Source organism: Oryza glaberrima, chromosome 11 (assembly GCF_000147395.1).
Source record: "Oryza glaberrima chromosome 11, OglaRS2, whole genome shotgun sequence".
In the NCBI taxonomy this organism is placed as follows: Eukaryota; Viridiplantae; Streptophyta; class Magnoliopsida; order Poales; family Poaceae; genus Oryza; species Oryza glaberrima.
In genome coordinates, this window is record NC_068336.1 from 1,557,834 (window position 1) to 1,568,186 (window position 10,353).

Sequence of the window (10,353 nt, forward strand, 5' to 3'; positions counted from 1 at the left end):
TTAACAAACAGGTGCGCGCAGAGTACAACCCTCGATCTTTCTGTAAACAAAACAGTACTATACTCATTATTTTACCTTGGTAAAAAGTAATAATGTTTAATTAGTGGCTTAATTAGATGCTGCCTCGTTTTCATCAGTTAGCAGTAGATCGATCACTTTGTATGCCGATCAATTGAAGAATGTTCTCATGTATACTAACATTTCTTAAGCCATCTTTAGCAATTATGGTTTAATGCAACATATACAATCATGGTTTAATGCAACATATACAAATTTTACGTATTCGATTAAGCTACAATTAATCAATAGCCACCAGTACTAGCGACGTTAGCCTTTTATTTTTCAAAGCAGGTATGACCCTCGAAGCTAAATATCCGCCTACGAAAATATAAAACGGGTGGATTTTCGTCATCCGCCTGCGAAAATCCTCCAGGCGGAGGTCTGCCTGCGAAAAATAACTTTATTTTCGCAGGCGGACCTCTTAAGTCGTCCGCTTGGAAAAATTGATTTTCGCAGGCAGAACCTTATGTGGTCCGCCTGCAAAAATCATACCTACCCCACAAAAATATCTTTAAGTCTTCCTTATCTTCTCCTCCACCCCTCCCCACTGGCCATCACTCATTTCCCTCTCAACTCTCTCTCTCTCTCTCTCTCTCTCTCACCGGCCCGTCACTCTCATCCCCTCCCCTCCCTCCCTCCCTCCCTCCCTCCCAATCCGACCGGAGGAGGGGAGTGACGGCGGTGGCGCAGACGCGGTGGCGGCGGCGTGGACGGCGACGTTGGCGCGAACGGGGCGACGGCGGCTCCCCCTCTCTCCTTCCCCACTCCTAGATCTGGCCGGAGGAGGGGGTGCGACGGTGGCGGCGGCTCCCCCTCTCTCCCTCCCCGGTCCTAGATCTGGCCAGAGATTAAATTTGAAAAGTCTTTTTAGAATCTAAAAAAGTTAGATTTTCTAACTTCTGACTTCTATTTTATTGCCTAAGATTATACAACTACAACTTATTAGAATCTGAATGAAAAGCTAAATTGTTTGGAGAGAATTTGATTATGAGAGAGGCTATAGTTATTTAGAATCTCTCCAAAAAAGCCCTTAGTGTCATGCCCAAATTCAATAGTTGGTTGAGATGCACGAATCTCAAAGCAATTCATAAAATTAGTAGTAATTGTTAATTGAGTTAAAGATTTTGATTAATTGTAGGGGCTGCATCAGTATGTATATTCTTCTATATAGCACTCCAAGGTGGCATGATCAATGGAGAACATATATAGGAGAAATTAAACACAAACTCATGATATAACTCGATAAAAATGTGGACATCAATGAGAGTTGGGGGAATCGAATCAGGTGCAGATGCGCGCGATTGATGATGCATGTGGGTGAGTGGAAGAGAGAAGAATGATGTGGTGGTTACCTGTGCAGAGCGTGATGATCCAGACGAAGAGGAAGCTCCTGTAGGGGATGCCGGAGCTCGCGGCCTTACGCCGGTTGATGCCGCACCCGGGCACCTCTCAATGCAGTACCCATCGCCGACGGCGCCGGTGCTGCCCTTCTTCTCTAGCAGCGGCGCCTCTGCCTGCCGCCGACGTCCATGATCAGCTTCCTCCCCACTTTTCACTCCACCAATCTCGCTCGCTGAGGTGTCGATCTCTTAGGCTGGCATTGTTGTAAATTTGATCATAATTCGGTATATTTTAATCTAAAATAACAAGATAATAAACATAACATTCATAATAGTAAGTAATCTAGTGGTGTGACTAAATAGAAGTATGGGCATGCTTTTCATAACATAAGCATAAGCATCATCAACATTCACATATGATTATAATCCTAAAGATAGCATGATTAATATATAAATAACATGAAGAACATCAATTAGAGATAGAACCATATACCCAGAAAACGGTGCAGAGGAGGTTGAGGCATTTGTATTGCCTCCGTTGGTGTTGTCTCCTGGAGCACCGCCTTTCCCTCCTCCTCCTGGAGCACCGCCGTTCCCTCCAGCTCCTGGTGCCCCATTTTCAGTGGAAGCCATCACGATGTAGAGGAAGAAGTCGAAGCAGAACATGAGCAGTTGCGCCGAGACGCTCTCCAAAAACTTGATTGCCTGCCTACCCGTGTAAGTACGCAAGCAGACGGAGTTCCGGAATGGGAGAACAGTCGGGAAGAAAGTGCGAGAGAGGAAGAACATAGCAAGCATTGTGTCTGTTCATCCCGTTAGCAGAGGATTTGTAGCGCATGCGAGAGTTAAGTTCGGAGAATTCAATCCGCACGATTAACGCGAGTTAATGCGATTAATTGCGGAGGATTTGTAGCGCATGCGAGAGTTACGTTCGGAGAATTCAATCCACGCGATTAACCCAAGTTTATACACCAGAATATAATGTGATTAATCGCGGAGGATTTGTAGCTCATGCGAGAGTTACGTTCGGAGAATTCAATCCGCGCGATTAACCCCGTTAGCGGAGGATTTGTAGCGCATGCGAGAGTTACGTTTGGAGAATTCAATCCGCACGATTAACCCGGGTTAATGCGATTAATCGCGGAAGATTTGTAGTGCATGCGAGAGTTACGTTCGGAGAATTCAATCTGCGTGATTAACCCGAGTTAATATACCAGAATTAATCATCTTTCGTTACAAAACAAGAGAGAGAGCATCCACGCGATTAATCGCGGAGGATTTGTAGCGCATGCGAGAGTTACGTTCTGAGAATTCAATCCGTGCGATTAACCCGAGTTAATATACAGCTCGGTGCACGAGTGTGGCTGTCCGCCCACCATCTCACCCGGTCAACAGAGATTCTCCACTAGCTCCATATTTAAGTTGAGATCGTTTTACTTAAATTTCCAAGGTGGTGTTATTACCCATAGCACTAAATTTGGGCCATTGGAATTTATTAGGATTTAATTTGGACTAGCCCATTAATCTAATAGACATCTGGCAAATCCCTTAATTTTCCAATAGAAAGTTTTAAATTTTACTTGAAAGTTTATTTCACATATAGATTTCTTTTCAATATGTTAGTAAACAAAATCTAAAAAAGAATATTTTCTTAATTATCGTTGTTATTCTACACTGGCATGTTTATGATATCCAAGGCTGCTTTCAACCACGGAATGAACATCTACATCTTCGTCTTCTATCGCCAGGCAGTTGGCTCCCTCATCTTGCTCCCTACAGCTCTTCTACAAAGGTATGTAACAATCCATCTCTCTCTCTTGCTTGATGCATCTGAAATCAAATCAAACAAGATCGTGAAATTAAAAAAAAAACCTAGTATCGGATGGACACTAACGTCGCCATAAAATCGGCCGGTGCCATTGATCTGTCCGGATCACCGCTGGTAGATCGCGCTCTCGCCGAGGACCCGATTTACCAATAGGATGGTTTGGGAGAGAGGTATTTATGCGCGTTCAGAACACCCTGGTATGCCGATTAATACGGGATAGTTATGTCGCACTACGGATTTTTTTCTCGAATAGAAATCAAAATGGGTCCACATGTGAATCCAATAGCGCTCTTCATCGGGGCTGCCTCCTATGGACGGTAGTATAGAACCATTTTTTTTGACACAAGTATAGAACCATTTTAATTTATAGGATCATTGTTATGTACTCTCGGGAGTACATACTCTGTCCCCTTAGTGGATAACCATTAGCATCTAATTAAACTGGTGGGAAAAGAATGAAAATATTGTTTTTCTCTAATCGCTGCATGGTGCATGCATGCACAGGTACAAACCGCATTTGGTGCACAATTGAACGTAGGGAGTGTGCTGTTAGTTTAAATTTGAATAATGAACGTACCATCCTCTAAACAGATGGATCTTCTACCATTCAAACTGATTAAAAAAAGGGTTATAAATATTTTAAGTATATACCTTTTTTTAGTAGTAGCAGCATAAATTGTACTCGTTTTACTCAATTAGAGCAGCATATACTATTTTCTTAATCAGTTATACTGATTACTTCTCCGAAAGAGTATGTACTGAATTCTTCTCCTTTGAAGAGTTAGTACAGTATATACCTTTTCTTAAGTTAATAGTAGTATATACTATTTTGTAATGTAGTAGGTATATACTATTTTTAACTTAGTAGCAGTATATACTTTTTTTAAATGTTAGTAGCATGCAGTATATACTGTTTATTTAGTTACTAGCAGTATATACTATTTTATAGAGTAGTAGTGGTACATACTGTTTAATTTTTAACTTAGTAGTAGTATATACTAAATTCTACCAGTAGCATTATATGTCATATTTTTACAATAGTAGTAGTGGTATGTACTGCTTTTTAACTTTGTAGCATTATATACTAATTTTTAAGTTAATAGCAGTATATGCTTTTATAAAGTAGCAGTATATACTACTCCACATTTTAGGTTAGTTGCGGTATGTACTAATTTTTATCTATTTTTAGTTAGTATAAATATAGTATATGCTATTTTTAAAGATAGTAATTGGTATGGGGTTGCTTAGATATGAATCACAGAACACACTAGATCTCTGAAAAAATCAGAATACATTAGGACATGAGTATCACCATGAGAAGTATCTGCCACTGACAGATTCACAAACAAAATCACTAGAAAATATATTTGATGCTGTAGCAGCAAACTAAATTCTGAATGGAGAGTATCAGTACATCTTTTCGCCGATCAAAACATGCAATACATTCAGCAGATAGCAGTGCCACTGGCCGCTGGGTTGAGAGCCACTACTGAAGAAACTATTTTTGATCGGTCCGTTAAATTTTACAATAATCCTGGTTCTCTTATAAACCGGGACTAAAGATGATATTTCGTTCCGATTCATAATTTTTTGATCGGAATAAAGTTTATTTTTAGTAACAGAACTGCCGCCGGAGTCGACATGAACTGCCGCCGGCCGACAGCCGTCTGCATGCCCAATTATAGGGGGTTAATCAGTCAAGTAACTAATTAAAGAATAAAATTGAATTACCGTGAAAAAAGATACATCACAATTCCCAAACCACCAAAATCACTGGACATCTATGCATCCAACATATGTGCTCTTCCCTTATAGATCCAACAGGAAAAAATAAGGATATGCTCGATCGGCAAGAGAAGGCAAAGAAAATAGGATAGAAAAGAAAACGGTGCATGCGAGGTGCAGAACACGCCAAGAAGGTCTGGATGAATGATTTTGCCGCTGATACTTCACGCTGCCGCTGGCGAGCAGCATACCGGCCGGGGCTCGGATCGATGGCATCAGGCCCGTCGCAACGGCCGTGTCCAAGGACTAACGTAGTCGTCACTATCCAGGCTCGCTGACAAATCGCCGCCGTCGTCTGGGAGTCGCCGCCGCCCGGGTCGGCTTGCCGTCGCTCGCGAATGCCGAATTGGTTGGGGACTGGGGAGAGCGATCTGCCGTCTTCTGGGATTTATTTGGGTCGTTTGATGATCCGATTAATGAGGGAAATTATGTATTATTTTTTTTCAAATAAAACACAAAACGGGTATAAAGTGTAGACAGGGGCGGATCCAGGAAAAAAAAATTGTGGGGGGAGCTTAATTACATAGTTTATTCAACCTCCAGTTATGTAAGGATTTTTAGTTTATCATTTATAGTAAAAAAATTGAAGGGGGTGCTCCGGGGGTATCCATGGATCTTGTGGGTGTAGGGGGGACTCGACTCCCCCGTGCACCCACGTTGGATCCGCCCCTGAGTGTAGATCCGATAGTAATCTTGATCGGGACCTCTTGCTGATGGATGGTGGATGAAAGCTGTGGGAGTATAGAATCATTTTACTATATTGTTATATTGCCACTTCGCTTAGTTTGCTATATTGTTTGATTAGCTGAGAAATACAGGTCCGTTTGATTATATTTGTAGGAGAAGTGCACGACCCGCCATGACACTTGGGGTGCTCATAAAGCTCTTCTTTTGTGCCTTAATCGGGTATGCGCTCATCTTTGCAAACTCTAATTTATTGGTACAAAACAAAACAAAACAATCGATTGTATACTCATGGCATGTAAGAGTTTAATTAGTCCCTGATTTACTTGTGGAAATTGCTTTTCAGGATTACGCTTGGGGTAAATCTGTACCATGTAAGTCTCAAGTTCACCTCTGCAACGGTGGCATCTGCAGTAGACAACTCACTCCCAGCCATCACCTTCTTCTTGGCGGTGCTTTTGAGGTTTATCATCATCGATATCACTAAAGCCTAACTTGAGAATGTACCATAAGTAGATTCAAGTTAGTTGTGAAAATATTAATTATAAGATGTTTTGACTTTTCTGAACACATAAATTTTGATATTATTTAGATATACACCATATCAACACACATAATAAAAGGAATGTAACTTGAAAAACCAAACCGCCTTATAATTTGAATGGATGGAGTAGTATATAATACCAAGATTGAAATGTTGCTTGCCAGGACAGGACGGAGTATGTGAAGCTGAGGAGCTCTTCAGGCATAGCCAAGGTCACTAGCGTAGCACTCTGTCTGGCTGGAGTCTTCACCATCGCCTTCTTCACCGGCCCGTCCATAAGCCCTATCAACCATCACCGTACCTTCGCCTCTGACACAAGCTCGAAAACAGTAGTTCCGAGGGGTGTGTGGATCAAATGGACATTCCTTATGGTGGTCGCCAACATGTGCTGGTCTTTGTGGATCATTTTTTAGGTTCGGATGCATGCATATTTAATTATTTACCAAAAAAAATCTGAGCTGTTCTTGCATGCTTGTCTGCATCGATCCACAGCTGCAATTGCTGACAAATCGGGGTCTCTACTCCTTGTCTATTGACTGTGTAGGCTACGGTGCAAAAGGAATATCCAGATAAGATGGTTGTGACTGTGACTCAGTGCCTATTCAGCACGGTGCAGTCGTTTGTCGTCGCGGTGGTCGCAGAGCGCAACTTCTCTAGATGGAAGCTAAGATTCGACATCAGCTTGCTCGCCATCCTCTACTCGGTAAGTTGTGCACATAAAATTTTCAGTCATCCTCTTCCACTAGTGTATTCACTATTGACATGGTCTTCGGCACACGCATCTGACTATTAGACGACTGGTGGTTTGCTTCAGGGTGTTATGGTGACGGGAGTGTCCTACTACCTGCAAACGTGGTGCCTAGAGATGAGAGGCCCCATGTTCTTCGCCTCCTGGACGCCACTCTGCTTCGTGTTCACAATATTTTGCTCATCCTTCTTTCTTGGAGAGATTGTTTACCTCGGCAGGTAAATTAAATCATATATATACTCACTGTCAGCTGATCAAAGGTGCAATATTCTAAAAGAACCCTGAAATAAACAAACTTTCCTTTTCTGCTCTTCCTTTATTGGCAGCATTTTGGGTGGAATTTTGCTGGTCGAAAGTCTTTACACCATGCTGTGGGGTAAGAGCAAAGAGGGTAATGAGACTAATGATGTCACTGATGTTGATATTGAGAAATCTACACATATCTACCCCGGAGAGCAACAACATACTACAACAGATCAGGCCAAAGAATCGACGTTGACAAGCTCGGCAGCTTTGCACGTCCAAGAACTATAATTTTGTTTTTGACACGGTAGCCCTTTTATTTAGTCACCTTAAATTAGGTGACAGTCAGCCTATTTGAATTTGGCTCATGTGTTACTGTGTTATGAGACCGTGGAATTTTAGTTCCACCTTAATTAGTTTTTAAGGGCAGGGTACAGTAATCTATAAGAGTGAGTACAATAGCAGGCTACAAGTCAACTGTAAGCATATGTGGAGGAGAGAAGAGAAGAGAGAGAAGGAAAGCGGGCTACAGATTCATAGCCAGCTGTAGCAGGAACTCCAATACCTTATATGTGTATGAGAGGTGGGACCATATATTAATGGTTTATGGATAACTATTGTATGAATAAGCTATTAGATTAGCTATAGATGATTTGGAGTTAGTAGTTGGCTATGCAATTCAACTTGCTCAAAGGCTCCTATAGTTCACTTCGACTAAATATGGTCGGCAGTCCACTGAGGGGGATAACCACGATGGTAGATTAACTACGTGGAGGGACGTGCATGATCAGAACCAGATGATGAACACGAAGAGCAGGGACACGAAGATTAGATAGGTTCGGGCCATCAAGGCGACGTAATACCCTACGTCATGTGTTCTGGTGGATTGTATATTGATACAAGATGAGGTGTAGTTATCGGGTTTTGAGGGGTTACCATGCCCTCTTTATATAGCCGGGAGATAGGGTTTACAAGTCGGTTAAGATCTAATCTAGTTGGTTTACAATGATAAGCATCAATCAAGGGATCTGATATCTAGCTTATCAGATCAAATCCCTATCTATCTACTAATTGCCTTATGGTAGACTTGCGGTGCACGCCGAGCGCTGCCGTGCACCACTGGTCTTCAGGTACTGGGTCATGCCATTCCTGGTGGGCCGGCCCATGCGCCTTGTTGTGGGTACGGGGGGTTATACCCTCCACAGCTAGTCCCCAAGCGCCTTGCATCCATTGAGCAACACCGTCTTGAGCATTTCGGAGCAAGTTGACTTGTAGCAGACCAGCCTGACTGGTGATCCGACCGGTTCAACTGGTTATCGAACCAGATAGCTAGGAATCCGAATAGTTAAACTACCTGATAGATATTCAATTGCATAATCAATGGCTTGCCATAAGGATGTAAGGAGCTCCAAGTAATTTTTTTAAATTCTCCATTCTTGGTGAAGTGTGCCCACTTTAGCACCGAGTTCGACGCTAAATAATCATCAGGCTTGACTTAGTCAGTAATGGGGTTGAACCTTCGCTTGTTGGTATTTTTTAACGCAAACAAAAATAATCCGCAAGCGTAACGGAATTACCGTCGTAGCACTTCACCAAGCTGTATTCAGGGTATCGTATTTTCCACAGGGAACGGAGGTATTCTTCTAGCTAATCCGTGCAAGGATAACACAAGGGTAGAAAAGGTCAGGGCAAAGATGGATTTCTATGGTTTTAGAGATCTAAGGACAGATAAACTCTACTTCTGCTTACTTACTTCAGGCACCGGCCAGCACCTGGTCCACCAGGTAGATGTCTGGCTTATAGCTCTACTTCCAACCCGTACATGGGGGAGTGCTAGGGACGGATAGGGCTGTCACCACCTGCCGCCTACCCCTCTACCGTGGGGAAGCGAAGAAAACGAAGGTAACCTCTAGCCTAGACACCATATCCACGCTATCGATTACTATTCTAACGTTGATCGTGGAGTCTGACAAGATCGTAGTCCTACGCTAGAACATCCGTTACAAGAACGAACGATGAACTCGCAAACAAACAAAAACATAGCTTAGCTAATCAAAATACATAATACCATAAGAACCACGAACACTTACTTAACAAGAGAACCCATGGAAGTACAAGTGCTCAGTGGTATAAGTTGTAGGGAGCCGACAGGCCCGACACTCCTTTTACCCTTTGGTGTACATAGTAGACTGAGTAGAAGACTCATGCAGCTACAGTCGCTCTCTTCTTTTGTATCTCACATCTCTCCCATCTACTTCTACATAGCTAGCTAGGGCCTAAGCTCTTTGGAGTGTTGCTCAATATCTAGTAGCTCTTCTTCCTGGATGTTGATGATGATGGGGGATGTTCTACTCTTCTTTTATAGTCCAAATAGGTCGGTATAGGAGAGATATACGTGGAAAACCCAAGTATGGAATGCACTGCCACACGAAGGAGGGCTGAGAAGGTAGGGCGCACCAGGGGTGCGGTTGCCCCCCTATGGGCTCCCCTCACCACCATCTTCACGTGGTGGGCTGTTGCGTCGGCCAGGACCTCTCCTACGTCGGTGCTTGGCCCATGTTCGTAGGATACTTGGGCCTTCTCCTTGTTCCTTTGCACGGATTCTGCATTTATGCTTTTCGGAATGTGCCTTTCTTTATAATTCCACCATATTTATGTATAAGTCTTGCAAAGAATGGTGAATCACCAAAACTCGTGGAATTCGTTAGTTATTTATGTATAAGTCTTGCAAAGTTTGGTGTTTGTCTATGCAGATTTTATGTGAGAATTGGCAGTTAGAAATATGAGTTAAGGACCGTCAACAAGCTCCCCCACACTTTAGTCCTTTACTCGTCCTCAAGAAAAGCTTTAAAGACCAAGATGGGTCATCTCCTTGATATGAAACATGCATACAAGTTATTCCAGGCTTCACATGAACCTGTGAACATTACCTTGGGTGATTGAATAATGGAAAAGCATGGATTCAAATTCCCTTTTGCATCAATCAGTTCAGAAACTTGGGTTTTTCCATTTGATTTTGAAAATGTAAACATAGCTTAGCTCCTCGAATGATTCTCTTGGATCACTCAAAGTTATGTCTAGTTCCTTACCAAGGCATATCATAGTGTTGCCTTCCTTCTTA

At 42.5% G+C, this 10,353-nt stretch overlaps 1 pseudogene; it reads left to right on the top strand.

Moving 5' to 3' along the window:
- The first annotated feature begins 3,064 nt into the window (after positions 1–3,064).
- Positions 3,065–7,523, top strand: LOC127754598 (WAT1-related protein At5g64700-like; annotated as a pseudogene).
- The last annotated feature ends 2,830 nt before the right edge of the window (positions 7,524–10,353 follow it).